Source organism: Mustela putorius, unplaced genomic scaffold (assembly GCF_011764305.1).
Source record: "Mustela putorius furo isolate JIRA1106 unplaced genomic scaffold, ASM1176430v1.1 tig00000281_pilon_pilon_pilon, whole genome shotgun sequence".
NCBI lineage: Eukaryota > Metazoa > Chordata > Mammalia > Carnivora > Mustelidae > Mustela > Mustela putorius.
The window spans coordinates 20816626-20833798 of record NW_025421343.1 but is presented as its reverse complement, the minus strand read 5'-3'; positions in this window follow the sequence as shown (position 1 = coordinate 20833798).

Genomic DNA, 17173 nt, shown 5'->3' with positions numbered 1-17173 from the left:
TTTAAAGGTTGTTATAAATCCCCTTACTTTATTGCTGGAAGGAACTATTAGTTTTATGTTGATAAATGTTCTAATATAATTTTCAAAGAAGATTATCTTTCAAGGTGTTTATAGAAACACATTGTTCTTGAAAAAATTTCCCTTTTTTCAAATCTGCAAGGTGAAGTTGGGAATAAACCATTCTTTTTTTTAATCATCCAGTTTAACCTTTGGGATGACAAGTATAACATTTGCCTATTTTTAAAGGATTGTTTAAGAAAGAAGAATGTAAAATGTAGAAACCTTCCATTTCAGGCTCATTTTAACTAATATCTAACACATTTATTCTCATTAATTTTTTCACCTTCATTATTCAAAGAAGCAAAGATTCCCAATAATAATCTCCCTTCAGCTCCCTTGCATTCCTTCTCTGCTGCCCCCCCCAACTGATGGTAGTATCGATACTTAATTATACTCCAAATTATAGTGAAGAAAATAAGGAAATCAAAAATATGGCTTGGAGATTTACAAATATGCTATCTTCTCCAGAAAAACCCAGAGTTAGACAAAATTCATCCAGGTAACTTTCCTGTCTCAAGCTACTATTTAGATGTACTTGAGGACCCCTGTCCCAGTCAGAGAAGACAATGACTTCAATTTGGAAACTCTCACTGAAATTTACCTTAAAAGATAATTCAAGGCTAATAAGGCTACAGACTCTATAATCTCATTTTGTTGTTTTCAATGACATTTCCCTTGTAAGACTGTTAAAGATTTATAGTGGTATTAACCCAGATTGAAATTATTATTGAATTGCCTTTCATCGTTATATGTTATAGAAATGGTATTTCATGAATGTTTACACGTAAAGAAAATGTAGAATTATTGACATTTATTCCTGCATCCAAGTTTCTTCCACACACTGAAGATGGTGTTATAAAAATAAGATACTATCAATTATATTTTTCTTGCAATTACATTTTTTTAAAGAATAATGCAATATACATCAGTAGATAATTCAGCCTTGTCAACCCAAAAGACAGCTGTATTAGGGTTTTTGAATACTATCAATAGAACTTGAGCTTGTACAGTTACTCTCAGCCATTTTCTCTCCTACTTCCAAGATAAGGAATGAGGAGAGCGGGGTGTGTCTGCTGATAGATCCAAGGTTACAAAACTCCGTGTTTGCTTTCTTGAAAGGAAGAGAGATCTTCTCTCACCCACACTCCATATATAAAGGACTGTGGTAGTCATTCAAGAGTCTTGCAGACTTTGCTGGAAACTTACTGTAGCCAGAGGGATAACATTATGACTGGCAGCCTACCAAATCCACATGGGTTGCAGGAGGCCATGCTGGTCATAAACAACAGATTCTACTACAAGGGCCTTGTACAGAAACTGTGGCTTGCTCTGTCTTGTTCAGGCTTTCTTGTAGCTTCTTAGATAGCAGCCATGTATTCTTTCCCACCCACTCTTTTTCCTCTAGTTGTATGAAGCCAATTGTGTTACATTCAAAAGACTTTTGAAACTGGTTCTCCATAGAGTCTATATTTTCATTATAAACTTCTTTCTCCTTCTTCAAGGGTTTTTTCCACATACACTCATACACAGACAAAAAGAAAAAACCAAAGAACACAACAAAACACCTTCACAAACCAACACCTACTTCTTTTTCTAAGTTTGCTGTAATTTGTAATGACTGTGTAAGGATTATTCTAAGGAATGTTTGAAAAGATAAATGTGGTAGAGTCTTCAAAATATTCCCTAAGTGATAAGGAAGGGTCGGGGCAAAAATCTGGATATCAAGCTCTCACTAATGTAAAAACCTTTCTGGGCAGGATCAGCAAGAATTCTGTAGGTGGTTTAGAGGAGAGTTTAGTAGTTTTATACTTATTTCCAAGGTTAGCAATGTAGAGCCTATTCAAGGCAAGTACAGACATAATAGATATGTCAAATGATTTCCCCTGTTTTCCTACCTTTAATTAGTAAACACATATACATTATATATACTATATTTATGATATGAATGATGCTGTTAGAAAAAAGCAGTAATATGCATATGGTTTCTCATCATGTAGATATATGTATTTATCAGAGTCCTCCAAAGAAACAGAACCAATAGAATGTCTAAAGAATTGACTTACCCAATTACAGATGCTGGCAAGTCCCCACATTTGCAGAGTGATTTAGTAAGCTGGAGATCCAGGAGAGCATATGATGTAGTTCGAGTCCAAAGGCCAGTAGGCTTGAAACCTAGGAAGAACAAGTACTTCTGTTTGAGTCCAAAAGCAAGAAAAAGTTGAAGGCCATCAGAAAGAAAAAAATTCCCTCCTACTTGAAGGAAAACTAGCATTTTTGTTCTATATGGGTCTTCAACTTATTGGATGAAGCCCACCCACATTATGGAGGACAATCTGCTTTACTCAGTCTACTGATTTAAATATTCATCTCATCCAAAAATATTCTCACAGAAATACCCATATAATATTTCATCAAATACCTGGGCACCACATGACCTAGTTAAATTGACACATGAATCCCCCAACCATAGGAGCACCTGGGTGGCTCAGTCATTAAGTGTTTGCCTTCAGCTCAGGACATGATCCCAGGGTCCTGGGATCAAGCCCTGCATCTGGCTGCCTGCCCAACAAAAATGCCACCTCTCCCTCTCCCACTCCTCCTGCTTGTGTTCCCTCTCTCGCTGTGTCTCTCTCTGTCAAATAAATAAAATCTTTAAAAAAAAACAACAGGCGCCTGGGTGGCTCAGTGGGTTAAAGCCTCTGCCTTTGGCTCAGGTCATGATCTCAGGGTCCTGGTATCGAGCCCCGCATTTGCTCAGCAGGGAGCCTGCTTCCTTCTCTCTCTCTGCCTGCTTCTCTGCCTACTTGTGATCTCCAGTCTGTCAAATAAATAAATAAAATCTTAAAAAACAAAAACAAAAACTAAAACAACAACAACAAAACCAACCATCACAATGAATATATCCAAGCTCTTTGATTTCCTTTCTGTGAAGTAGGAGTGATTTCCCACCCTCAACATTCTCAGTTGAAGAATTTGTACCAGAAGAATTTGTAAAAGTGTGCTAAAAAGCATTAGATGTTTTCTGAGAAATAAATCTGGAACATTCTAAAGGTTCATTTGTTGTCGATCCCCTGAATTCTGTAAACCCCGAAGGCTCATGCCTTCTTAAATGGAAAGTAGTTGTCTTTGGCTTGCTAACTCATGTCATTTAACAGAAAAACTTTCTCATATTTAACACAAAGGCTTACAAATATGACTTGTGCTAGCCTACAGCTTTGAGATCCGTTTGCCATTTTACATTTCCGGTAGAGCTCAATCCTTTGCTCTTCAAAATCCAGTATCCTCTTCCCTTCTCGTGAATGTATAAAGTTCAGGTCATGAGAGACACAGAGGCCCATGCACAGATTGACAAGTGCAGACCCTCTAAATGCAGATGCCTGGTTTCCATTAGGCAACTGGCTGCTTCTTCTCATTTACCACGTCAGGATGTGTCTCAGTGGCAGAATCTCTTACAATTCAGCATGTGTGTGTGTGGCAGGGGGAGGGTGTGTGTAATCCATCAACACATTCTATGAAATCTACAGAAAAGAATTCTCACTTTGGAGTCAGCAGAACTATGGCTGAGTTCTGGCTCTGTCGGTGGAGCTGCTTAGAAAATTAGGCAAAGGACATCACTATCATACCTTTTAAAAAGCAAATGTTTTCCTGTATCCATCTATCTCTCAAGTGAATTTTAACAAGATGAACTAAAGGAAGGTTTGTAATTGTTTCTCTTTAAGACACAGATATATCAGAATAATTTCTTTTATTGCAGCCAATGAGCCTATTATGATTTTGTTTTGGTCTTAAATAATTTATTTTAGGTAATGCTTTGTTGCAACATGGCATAATTTAAAGAGTTGTTTTTCACTGATATTCAGCAGTTTTGACTCAAAGCTAATGTGTGATTTTAACTGGATAATGTTCATTCTTAAATAAAATATATTTTGTTTAATTCATGGTTCTGCTCTACTGTAAGGTCACTGGAAAATTTTTCCAAGAGATTTGAGTTTTCTTTTTGCTTCTTTCCAAAAATAATAAATTTGTATGTAGCATTTTATACTTGCAAAATGCTTCATCTATATTAATTCTCACAAATTACAAGCCATCAGAGATGAGGAATTCAAAAGACATGATTTATAGAAGATAAAAATGCGTGAATCAGGGCCCAGATTTATTCTGGAGTCAGAGCTGCTCACTGTAAATACCTGTGAACTGTGTAGCTCCCTCCCATAAATATTACCATGAATGTTACTATAGTCCATATCTTTAATCTAATAATCTAGTGAATGATTTGCCCTTACTTTTTGTTGCTTTGAGCTGAATACACATTATCCTTCAAACTCTATTTTCCAGAACAAATCACTGAATAAAAGGTCAGCACAGCCTGAGTTATGTGAGCTGCTAATCCATTTACCACTTCATAGTTATCACGTAATGGAAATTTACTGACTTTTTCAGAAACAAATTCACAAGGAAAGTGTAATAAGAAGGGAAGGTTTTAAAATATATGTCATAGAATAAAGATTCAAAATGACCCAGACAAGTGACACCTTTTAGTTGAAATCAGGAAGAGGGATTTGATTGATCAGAAATTTAAGTGAAAATCTGGGTGTTGGCTGTTTCTGTTATTGGGAGTTAAGAAACTAAGGTGGCCTCCTGACTTGAGAAATAACAAGGAAGAGGAAATCAGATTGGGGCTTCTTAGGATAGACAACTCCTTTAAAAACATGTAGACCTCTGGTCTGTTTACTTTCCTATATTACAACCAAGGCCAAAGATGTTTTATCATAATTTGGGGGATTTTTGTCCATTGAGAGTCAGCCTTGCTGTGGTTGGCACTGCCTAGTGTGAAGGCTTTCCACGACATTGAGCAGTGTAAAAACATAGGGTACGTGGTAAGGCAGGGATAGTCTACACTTTGCTCTAGGCTGAACTCAGCCACGGCTCTTTAAAGAGTCCTGACACCTCTTTGAGGTAGAGAATGTTATCATCAGTGCTTTGCAGCTGGTCTTGCTCTTCTTGGAACCTACTCTTTTTCCTGCCATGTCTGCTTCCTCCTTGTCTCTGTGGGTACTAGCCAGCTTTGGCTTTCTGAATCCTGAGTTGGTTATAATGGTTATAAATGTCAGATTCCCATTCTCAGTCAATTCAGATCACAGATTACATTCAGAAAGGGCTTATTCCAGAAAAGCAAGATTGTCTTCTCTTTCTAATCTCAATGGCCAATATTAATGCAAACACTCACTCTAGCAACAAACTGCTCAGGCTACAAATTGCCAACACTATCCAGCCTTTGAAATTTTCCCGCTAAATATCTTCCTGCTAAATAAGTACAGAACACACTGTAGCGTATGTTCTGCTAATCAAGGAACAATAACCCACTGTTTGAGAGAAAAATAATTAACTTAATAGGAAAGATGGTTGATTTTTAAGCCTAGATTCTCACTTGATTGTTCCTTCCTAACCACAATCCATTTGATATTCTGGACATGTTTCATGTCTGTCTTTCTTTCTTTCTTTCTTTTTTAAGATTTTATTTATTTATTTGACAGAGATCACAAGTAGGCAGAGAAGCAAGCAGAGAGAGAGAGAGAAGAGGAAGCAGGCTCCCTGCTGAGCAGAGAGCCCAATGCAGGCCTCGATCCCAGGACCCTGAGATCATGACCTGAGCTGAAGGCAGAGGCTTAACCCATTGAGCCACCCAGGCGCTCCTCCCTTCTTTCTTAAGTTTAATTCTACTATTAACCAGGACGTTTTCATTTATAATTAAAAGAAGACTCCACTCCACCCTTTCAAATAATGAAAGGAATTAATTTTTTTCCATTAACTTCAAAGCTCAAGTGTCAACGTAATAATTTGATCAGAGTGCTGAATTCTATTTCTTGTTGATTGTTCTGCTCTCATGATAACAAAATGGTTGCTGTTCCATGCTTCACACTTATACCTGTATCCCACATTGTCTAGAATGACAGAGAGAGAGAGTCAGCTTCCCGAATTACCAGAAAAGAAGCTGAGGGTCATTCTGAATGTTACATGCTCATCTCTGAACATATGGATCTCCCCTAACTTAGGTCACATGCTCCTCTCCTTCCACTTCCCTGTAATGGCGTTATCTACAGTAGATATTTATGTCAACCCAGAGATGTCCACTTCATTATGGAGACTAAGAGACAGTGCTTGTATAACAAGGGTCTGTACACCATGTTTATGAGGACTAGATGAGTATTAAGGAGATGGTGAATCTACAGTCTGAATTCATGGCTTCAAAACAATATGAGACAAATATCAGATGAAATTATAATAACAATTAATATAACCTTGGGCTGTAAAGTACATATTGGTAACAGAAAAAAGTTCTAGCCTTAGTTTAAATTTAGTCTGTTAGTCTCAACTTGGAATGCTATTTTTGGTGTGAGCCACATTTTATAAGTAACATAATGTGGACTGCAAAGAAGGCAAGTGAATTTTTAAAAATGTCATGTAAGTATGATAACCAGAAAGTCATGTTTTAGCATTTACTAAATGCATACTACATGACCATCCAGTTTCATTTCTGAGAAATGAAAGTGTGAGAGTATAGGCTTCAGGCATACACATGTGTCATGTTATATATGTTTTTTTGTTTTATATGTATTTTAATTTTTTTACTAATGAAAATAAATGTATGAAAACTTTCTAACTGCAGAAATTCTAATAATATCCAACCATATTAACCAAGCAAAACTCTTCTTATTCTTTACAATATAGTTTCTGTCCTTAGAGGTATAATTCATATACTTATTTTGGGGATTATTTTGTAATATTTAATAAAATATGAGAATAATTTATTAAAAACTTACACAGATTTTAAACAAACCACTTCTACAAACCATCACCCAGTCTAAAAAATTCTTAACATTTTACAGTACTTTCTTCAGATATAGTTTTGAAAACATTAAAAAAATCCAGATACATATGAAGTGCTCTTTGAATAGTTCCACTGACACTAATCATTTGCCTCTCCCCTAAATTAATCCCACCCAAATTTTGGTGTGTAACCTTCCCTCAAGGATTATTTTGTCAAAAGTTTACATGTGTGTTTTAAAATTTAAATGCATATTTTTGAGATGTAGTGTCCTTAACACAAGTACTTTTGGCTCATTAATATTAATTATTGAACATATTCAGCTCTGTGACTATATCACACTATATATTCTTTCTCATTCTCAATGAATATTTAAATTGTTTATAATTTTTCACTGTTTCTTTTTTTAAGATTTTACTTACTTCTTTGACAGACAGAGATCACAAGTAGGCAGAGAGAGAGGAAGGGAAGCAGGCTCCCCGCTGAGCAGAGAGCCCAATGTGGGGCTCAATCCCAGAAACCTGGGATCATGACCTGAGCTGAAGGCAGAAGCTTTAGCCCACTGAGCCACCCAGGCACCCCAGTTTTTCACTGTTTCAAACAATTCAATTTATTTTGTATTGTAAAACTGCTCAAAAAGCTAGTGGAACAATCTGGATTCATTCCAGCAGTGAACAAGATCTACTGCTGACTCACCCACATTAACATGTTTGCTAACCTATTCGATGGATGTAGTTTTAATCAATTACATTTTATGATGCTTTTTATTAGTGAAATTTAATACCTTTTCTTGGTCATTTGAATTTTCTCCATGTGAATTCAAACCTTGGTTTGTTTTTCATTTGGTTGTTTTAAATTATCCTTATTGATTTATGTAAGTTATTTGTATTAAGATAATGTATTTGTTGGAAGCTTATCTTTAATAGTCAATATGGATTAAAATAATTTTATCTGAATAGTGGCTTTTCCTTTCTATTTCTTTAAGAAATCTTTTCTTGTGAATATGTGTCTCATGTTATTGAATTCCAGCTTACCAATCTTCCTTGATGGTTAGGTCTCTCTGTCTTCTGTGATACATGTTAGCCCACAGTATGAGTATTTTTCTTTAAACACAATGTTTTCAATGCTTCTGCCTTTTCCCTTTTCTTATAACAACACCCAAGGTCATAATTATATCTAAAATGCATTTCTTTTTCATCTTCTTGCTGTTTTTCTGATGCTCTACTCATGAATGGACTTCCTGAGAATAATTATAACTTTTAGCAACATTAAAACTTCTTGATGTCTATATGCAGAAGACAGAGGCCCGCCAATGATGTGATTAATATTAATAGTTTCCTTGATATATTCTTGGTTGGCAGAGCAAGACTGAAGTTGTTGATTTTGTTTCCTACAGACACATAAAGTCCAAGGTAGTGAATAGCTCAGGGTTGGCACTTAGTCTTTTGGCAGTTCATCTGTGTTGAGGAAAGGATCCCCAAGTCATACTGACAGGAGAATCTCAAACAGCTAGAAGACTTGGACAAGAGAGGATGTTTGAGGAAACTCATAATATTTAGCCTTGAAAGAGAAGCTTTGGAGGCAGTGGAGCATGATTTACTTTAAAGGAATTGAAGTGCTGTCATGTGGAAGAAGGAAGAGGACCTTCTTTGTATATCTTTAGAGACTTAGAGGCTTCATCAATGGGCAGAATAGGAATCAAGATAGCTTCCAGTATAGCCCAAGAAAAAGCATCACTTCCACAAAACATGAATGGATATGGGTGATTTCAAAAGCGTCACTGGAAATGTTGACTCAAAGACTAGATGATCTTTTCTTCTGGAGGATTATGGATTTTGGATGGAGGATTATGCTATCTTTTTCCACTTTAGGATTATAGAAAAGTAAAAGTTACAGTGTTCAGCAACTAAAGCAACTTCCTGGGGAAGTAAAGAACTCCCCATCTTTCAAGTTTGAAAAACAAACTATTGAGAGATGCAATACAGAATGGTACTCAAGCTTGTAGAATATTGTGATAAATACAATAATTATTTTCTTCCAAACTCTGTTTATATAACCCCTATTAAGCCCCTAGAGAAAGTAGCTATTCAGGAATGGGTTACATGAAATCAGAGAAATACATGAGTACTATTATAAACTATTGTAAAACAGTGATGCCTGTACTGGGATGAACTCGGGTTATATTTCATAGTAAATGTAATACTGTTCTCAGGAATGACTAGGACAGGGGTTAGCCATGGATATATTCTTACCACACTGGTTGGCTTCTTTAGTTTCTCTAGATTTCCCTTAGCATAGCTTTTAGTAATATATAAATTTACATCCCTTATACTTTAGTAGTGTTAGATTCAATTAGCTAAGTTGACAAGATGCTTTCTGGCACTTTAAAGGCTGCAGTTCAAAATAGCTATATGGTTTATTCCCCCAAAGAACTAAATTTTTCATACTCCACTTTTGAAGTGAGTGAATTTAGGTATAACCCAAATGAATAACTCATACCAGAAATGAAAATCCAATTTGTTTTCTCACCTCAAGGTGCAGCCCTGTGGCAGCTAGACCAATGATATTGCAGAACTTCTTACTGTGATGGAAATGTTTTATGTCTGTCTTATCCTTATGGTAGTCTGTATCTAATAAGCTCTTGAAACTTAGCTAGTGGAACTAAGAAATGGAGTTTTTAATAGTATTTAATTTTATTCATTTTAATCTAACTACATATAGCCACATAAGGCTAGTAGTTCCCATATTGGACAGTGAAGGCCTAACCAGATTTCCCATAAGTCCTTTCAGATAGAACCCCATATCTAAGACTGACCCAGAATTTCAGCATTTCTACTTGAACTTCCTCATGCTTCATATCAACCGGAATATGAAGATGGAGAAGGGAAATGAATTTTTGCAAGATTCCAACATCTTTCATATCTTGGTGACAAAGTTTTACAGATGATAGCATATGTGTTTGAATATTTATACAACATATCAAAATAAATTATCTTTCATATTCTTAAATTTATAGATTAAATATTCCCTATCCCATTTGATTAGAACAAAAAGGTGAGGTGGCCAGGGCAAGGATTTTTGCCTTTACAGTGAATGAGAAAAAAAAATCAAACATATTTTCTTTCCTGATATTACATATTTAGCTGTAAAGGCAGCACAGCTCTCATCCATTTATTCAGTCAGAAAATACTGAGTTTTACAGTGAGATAGGTACTGTCTAGGCCTTAACTATACAGCATCTAGTGACAAATTTACTATTTACTTAACTAGATGTATTTGATTTTGCCCAATTATTAGTTGGGTAATTTACTGAAACAATTCTTGGTATGGTCTCTGAACATTAATTCAAATGAATTTTATTAATCTATGAATGTGACAAGCATTATCCTCTTCTGAATAAAATGGAACAAGTGAATACATTATAATGAAAGCATCAGAATTGTTTGAGTGTTTCTATCATCCTGGTAGGTATAGGAAGTATAAGAATAAATGACAGATTTAAAGTGAGGGGGTGGAAAAGAATTTACCATGCTAATGGACATCAGAAGAAAGCAGGAGTGGCAATCCTTATATCAGATCAATTAGATTTTAAGCCAAAGACTATAATAAGAGATGAGGAAGGACACTATATCATACTCAAAGGGTCTGTCCAACAAGAAGATTTAACAATTTTAAATATCTATGCCCCCAATGTGGGAGCAGCCAACTATATAAACCAATTAATAACAAAATCAAAGAAACACATCAACAATCATACAATAATAGTAGGGGACTTTAACACTCCCCTCACTGAAATGGACAGGTCATCCAAGCAAAAGATCAGCAAGGAAATAAAGGCCTTAAATGACACACTGGACCAGATGGACATCACAGATATATTCAGAATATTTCATCCCAAAGCAACAGAATACACATTCTTCTCTAGTGCACATGGAACATTCTCCAGAATAGATCACATCCTCGGTCCTAAATCAGGACTCAACCGGTATCAAAAGATTGGGATCATTCCCTGCATATTTTCAGACCACAATGCTCTAAAGCTAGAACTCAACCACAAAAGGAAGTTTGGAAAGAACCCAAATACATGGAGACTAAACAGTATCCTTCTAAAGAATGAATGGGTCAACCGGGAAATTAAAGAAGAATTGAAAAAAATCATGGAAACAAATGATAATGAAAATACAACGGTTCAAAATCTGTGGGACACAACAAAGGCAGTCCTGAGAGGAAAATATATAGCGGTACAAGCCTTTCTCAAGAAACAAGAAAGGTCCCAGGTACACAACCTAACCCTACACCTAAAGGAGCTGGAGAAAGAACAAGAAAGAAACCCTAAGCCCAGCAGGAGAAGAGAAATCATAAAGATCAGAGCAGAAATCAATGAAATAGAAACGAAAAAAACAATAAAACAAATCAACGAGACTAGGAGCTGGTTCTTTGAAAGAATTAATAAAATTGATAAACCCCTGGCCCGACTTATCAAAAAGAAAAGAGAAAGGACCCAAATAAATAAAATCATGAATGAAAGAGGAGAGATCACAACTAACACCAAAGAAATACAAACTATTATAAGAACATACTATGAGCAACTCTACAGCAATAAATTTGACAATCTGGAAGAAATGGATGCATTCCTAGAAACATATAAACTACCACAACTGAACCAGGAAGAAATAGAAAGCCTGAACAGACCCATAACCAGTAAGGAGATTGAAACAGTCATTAAAAATCTCCAAACAAACAAAAGCCCAGGGCCAGACGGCTTCCCGGGGGAATTCTACCAAACATTTAAAGAAGAACTAATTCCTATTCTCCTGAAACTGTTCCAAAAAATAGAAATGGAAGGAAAACTTCCAAACTCATTTTATGAGGCCAGCATCACCTTGATCCCAAAACCAGACAAGGATCCCACCAAAAAAGAGAGCTATAGACCAATATCCTTGATGAACACAGATGCGAAAATACTCAACAAAATACTAGCCAATAGGATTCAACAGTACATTAAAAAGATCATTCACCACGACCAAGTGGGATTTATTCCAGGGCTGCAAGGTTGGTTCAATATCCGCAAATCAGTCAATGTGATACAACACATCAATAAAAGAAAGAACAAGAACCATATGATACTCTCAATAGATGCTGAAAAAGCATTTGACAAAGTACAACATCCCTTCCTGATCAAAACTCTTCAAAGTGTAGGGATAGAGGGCACATACCTCAATATCATCAAAGCCATCTATGAAAAACCCACCGCAAATATCATTCTCAATGGAGAAAAACTGAAAGCCTTTCCGCTAAGGTCAGGAACACGGCAGGGATGTCCATTATCACCACTGCTATTCAACATCATACTAGAGGTCCTAGCCTCAGCAATCAGACAACAAAAGGAAATTAAAGGCATCCAAATCGGCAAAGAAGAAGTCAAATTATCACTCTTCGCAGATGATATGATACTATATGTGGAAAACCCAAAAGACTCCACTCCAAAACTGCTAGAACTTATACAGGAATTCAGTAAAGTGTCAGGATATAAAATCAATGCACAGAAATCAGTTGCATTTCTCTACACCAACAGCAAGACAGAAGAAAGAGATATTAAGGAGTCAATCCCATTTACAATTGCATCCAAAACCATAAGATACCTAGGAATAAACCTAACCAAAGAGACACAGAATCTATACTCAGAAAACTATAAAGTACTCATGAAAGAAATTGAGGAAGACACAAAGAAATGGAAAAATGTTCCATGCTCCTGGATTGGAAGAATAAATATTGTGAAAATGTCTATGCTACCTAAAGCAATCTACACATTTAATGCAATTCCTATCAAAGTACCATCCATCTTTTTCAAAGAAATGGAACAAATAATTCTAAAATTTATATGGAACCAGAAAAGACCTCGAATAGCCAAAGGGATATTGAAAAAGAAAGCCAACGTTGGTGGCATCACAATTCCGGACTTCAAGCTCTATTACAAAGCTGTCATCATCAAGACAGCATGGTACTGGCACAAAAACAGACACATAGATCAATGGAACAGAATAGAGAGCCCAGAAATAGACCCTCAAATCTATGGTCAACTAATCTTCGACAAAGCAGGAAAGAATATCCAATGGAAAAAAGACAGCCTTTTCAATAAATGGTGCTGGGAAAATTGGACAGCCACATGCAGAAAAATGAAATTGGACCATTTCCTTACACCACACACAAAAATAGACTCAAAATGGATGAAGGACCTCAATGTACGAAAGGAATCCATCAAAATCCTTGAGGAGAAAACGGGCAGCAACCTCTTCGACCTCTGCCGCAGCAACATCTTCCTAGGAACAACGCAAAAGGCAAGGGAAGCAAGGGAAAAAATGAACTACTGGGATTTCATCAAGATCAAAAGCTTTTGCACAGCAAAGGAAACAGTTAACAAAATCAAAAGACAACTGACAGAATGGGAGAAGATATTTGCAAACGACATATCAGATAAAGGACTAGTGTCCAGAATCTATAAAGAACTTAGCAAACTCAACACCCAAAGAACAAATAATCCAATCAAGAAATGGGCAGAAGACATGAACAGACATTTCTGCAAAGAAGACATCCAGATGGCGAACAGACATATGAAAAAGTGCTCCATATCACTCGGCATCAGGGAAATACAAATCAAAACCACAATGAGATATCACCTCACACCAGTCAGAATGGCTAAAATCAACAAGGCAGGAAATGACAGATGCTGGCGAGGATGCGGAGAAAGGGGAACCCTCCTACACTGTTGGTGGGAATGCAAGCTGGTGCAGCCACTCTGGAAAACAGCATGGAGGTTCCTCAAAATGTTGAAAATAGAACTGCCCTATGACCCAGCAATTGCACTACTGGGTATTTACCCTAAAGATACAAATGTAGTGATCCAAAGGGACACATGCACCCGAATGTTTATAGCAGCAATGTCCACAATAGCCAAACTATGGAAAGAACCTAGATGTCCATCAACAGATGAATGGATCAAGAAGATGTGGTATATATACACAATGGAATACTATGCAGCCATCAAAAGAAATGAAATCTTGCCATTTGCAACAACATGGATGGAACTAGAGCGTATCATGCTTAGCGAAATAAGTCAAGCAGAGAAAGACAACTATCATATGATCTCCCTGATATGAGGAAGTGGTGATGCAACATGGAGGCTTAAGTGGGTAGAAGAAGAATAAATGAAACAAGATGGGATTGGGAGGGAGACAAACCATAAGTGACTCTTAATCTCACAAAACAAACTGAGGGTTGCCGGGGGGAGGGGGTTTGGGAGAAGGGGGTGGGATTATGGACATTGGGGAGGGTATGTGCTTTGGTGAGTGCTGTGAAGTGTGTAAACCTGGTGATTCACAGACCTGTACCCCTGGGGATAAAAATATATGTTTATAAAAAATAAAAAATTATAAAAAAAAAAAAAGGTAAAAAAAAAAAAGAATAAATGACAGAGAACTCCTTTGTAAGCCTTAAGATTCTCAAAGGCAAGGAGAGCACACACTGCATGGAGCACTGGGTGAGATGCATAAATAATGACTTCTGGAACACTGAAAAAAAAATAAAATTTACAAAACAAATTAAAAAAAAAAAAGGCAAGGACCTTGACGTTTTCATTGCTTAATCAGCAATGAATATTCTGAATATTCAGAATATCCGAAAAACAGTAAGAATTCAATAAATATGCTAAATGAATGCATAGTTTTTTACTTCAAAGAGAAATAGTCCAGTGTGGAAGTCATATGTTCAAACCATAATAATGTGCAATGAGAAAGGCTTACATAGTTTAGCAGGATCTATCTTGTGAAACTTTATGTATGCATTAGGGGTTGGTCTCAGAAAACCTCAGCAATAGATAAAACTTCTTCAACCACCATAACATTTTTTTTTTTTTACTTAAGTATACCATTTCTACCTCTTACTTCTTTTTCATTCATTCTTTGATATAGTAAGGGTCTTATGTTATCCCAGTGTCTCATTGGGCAGTTCTTAACGAACTGCCTCTCTAATATGTCAAAGTTCTTGACCCAACTTTTTAGTTCAAAGGAAATCTATCTGCTGTAATAGTAAACCTCAAAATAGTAATGCATTAATCCTCTTAGAGATATTTACAGTAGGTTCATTGGTCATCAAGACTTCTGTTGATCCAAAAGAATGCCTTATGGATATTTTGACAGTTTTTTTTTTAAAGGTTTATTTATTTATTTGACAGACAGATCACAAGTAGGCAGAGAGGCAGGCAGAGAGAGAGAGAGGAGGAAGCAGGCTCTCTGCTGAGCAGAGAGCCCGATGCGGGGCTCAATTCCAGCACCCTGGGATCACGACCCGAGCCGAAGGCAGAGGCTTTAACCCACTGAGCCACCCAGGCACCCCTATTTTGACAGTTTTGATGGGAAACATTTGAGGGCTCTCTTGGTAATCCTCAAGTCTCAGGAATAGGTAATTGATTATCTTACTTTGACTGAGGCCAGCTCTGGGAAGGCACTGGGAAAACCCGTGGGTTTTTTTTGAGCTCTAATTCATGACATAAAGCTATTAATTATTTCTTGCACTTCAATTTCTCACTCTAAAATGAGTATCTTATCTAAATTTAGCTTCTCAGGGCATGGTGCAGATTAATTAGATAACATACAGTGAACTATTCCTTCAGAAGTTTATTGTTAATAAAGGTCTATATGGGAAATCCTCGCTATTCTATTGCCAAATATTAAATCCATAAACTGATAATTTTAATCTTTCTCTGTTAAGACCTTGAAGATTTGTCTCTGATGGTTCTGGTCAATGACTTAATCAAACAATAAATGCTAATATCTTCTTCTTAAATTATCAAAGTTATTAATTGAGAATTTATTTTCGTCTACTCATAGGCATATTCTAATTTTTAAATTTAAGAGTATCTCCAACATTTATTTCCAAACAGAGCCAAAGTTTTCTTCAGTATCTAAATTCTCTGGGTATGTGGATATTATCTTCAACTTAGTCAAAGTATTCTCTAAGTTTGACACTGAACTCATTTTCTAATGACTTTTTTTGTAGGTTGTTCAATCTGTTTGGAATGTCCCATTTCTTATAGAAACCCACCAAAAGTATTTCTCTCTGTATCTACCTCAAAGTACCTTCATTTTGTGAAACACAATTATTACTAACATAAGATCTTATTTATTTTATATACCTTGTGATTTATGTATTAATACATAAAATACTGCATGCATCCATTCACATACTTATTCTACACTCTGGCATAATTTATTTTAATGAGCAAAGTAAAATTACATGAGATGAAGAGAAGTTTCTCTTCTCCTGCCCCTCCTCTTTCTTCCTTTCTTCCACCCGTCTCCCTTCTCTCTCTCTCTCTCCCCTTTTTACAACTTCACACAAGGACATTTCCTGATTCAGAAAACGGACAATTTTGTTATTTCCAGCTTTCAGATTGCTCCTTAATTCCTATGTCACAACTGGTTTCTGTACTACTCTCCAACTCTGCAGTGTGATGGTGAAGCCCATGACCATAGTCTCTCAGGCCACCTTTTTTTAAAGTCAGCAACTGCAGACCTTTAAAAATGCTGAGGAATACAGAGCTAAGGTCTAAGCTACATTTTAGCAAGCAGAAAATGAGCCAATCCCATTCCTATGGAGAATGAACAGTTGCACGATGGTTATTCTCTGGTCACCTTAACCTACTTAATTGCCATCTAGACAAACTGCTCAGGGTTAGGGATAGTCACTTCTTGTGCAGTTTGATACATTCAGGAGAGTATGCAGGGATGTCCTTTAGGGCTCATAATGGAGTCAGTACCACAGGAAATTGTGATACAAAGAGGATTATATTATTTACTTATGAGCATACAAATTATAAGATCCAGATTTGAACCCAGGACTATTTAATTCCATAGTTTCCATGATATAATGTGGAAACCTAGACCTATTGTACCAAAATCTCCAAGAGATAGGGTCTAACTATTGGATATTTTTCATTATTTTAAACATTAAAAACTTTATTTGGGAGGAACCTTCCACTTAATAAATTTTGGTGGGATATAAGTTCTAAAGAGGATGCATATTCCCAGTTCACCTCCCTTCCCAAAGTAATTGGAAGCAGATAAATTACCTAGGCTTTGCTAATCAAATTTATGCCTGGAACACTGAAACTAGAAAAAGCATGCAAAAACTAGAGAAGAATTAAAATTTTGTCATTGCAGTGTTGACATTTCAAGTCCAGCAACAATGATAGAATTAAAAGTCCAAGGGCTGTAGCAGGTGCTCAGGTGT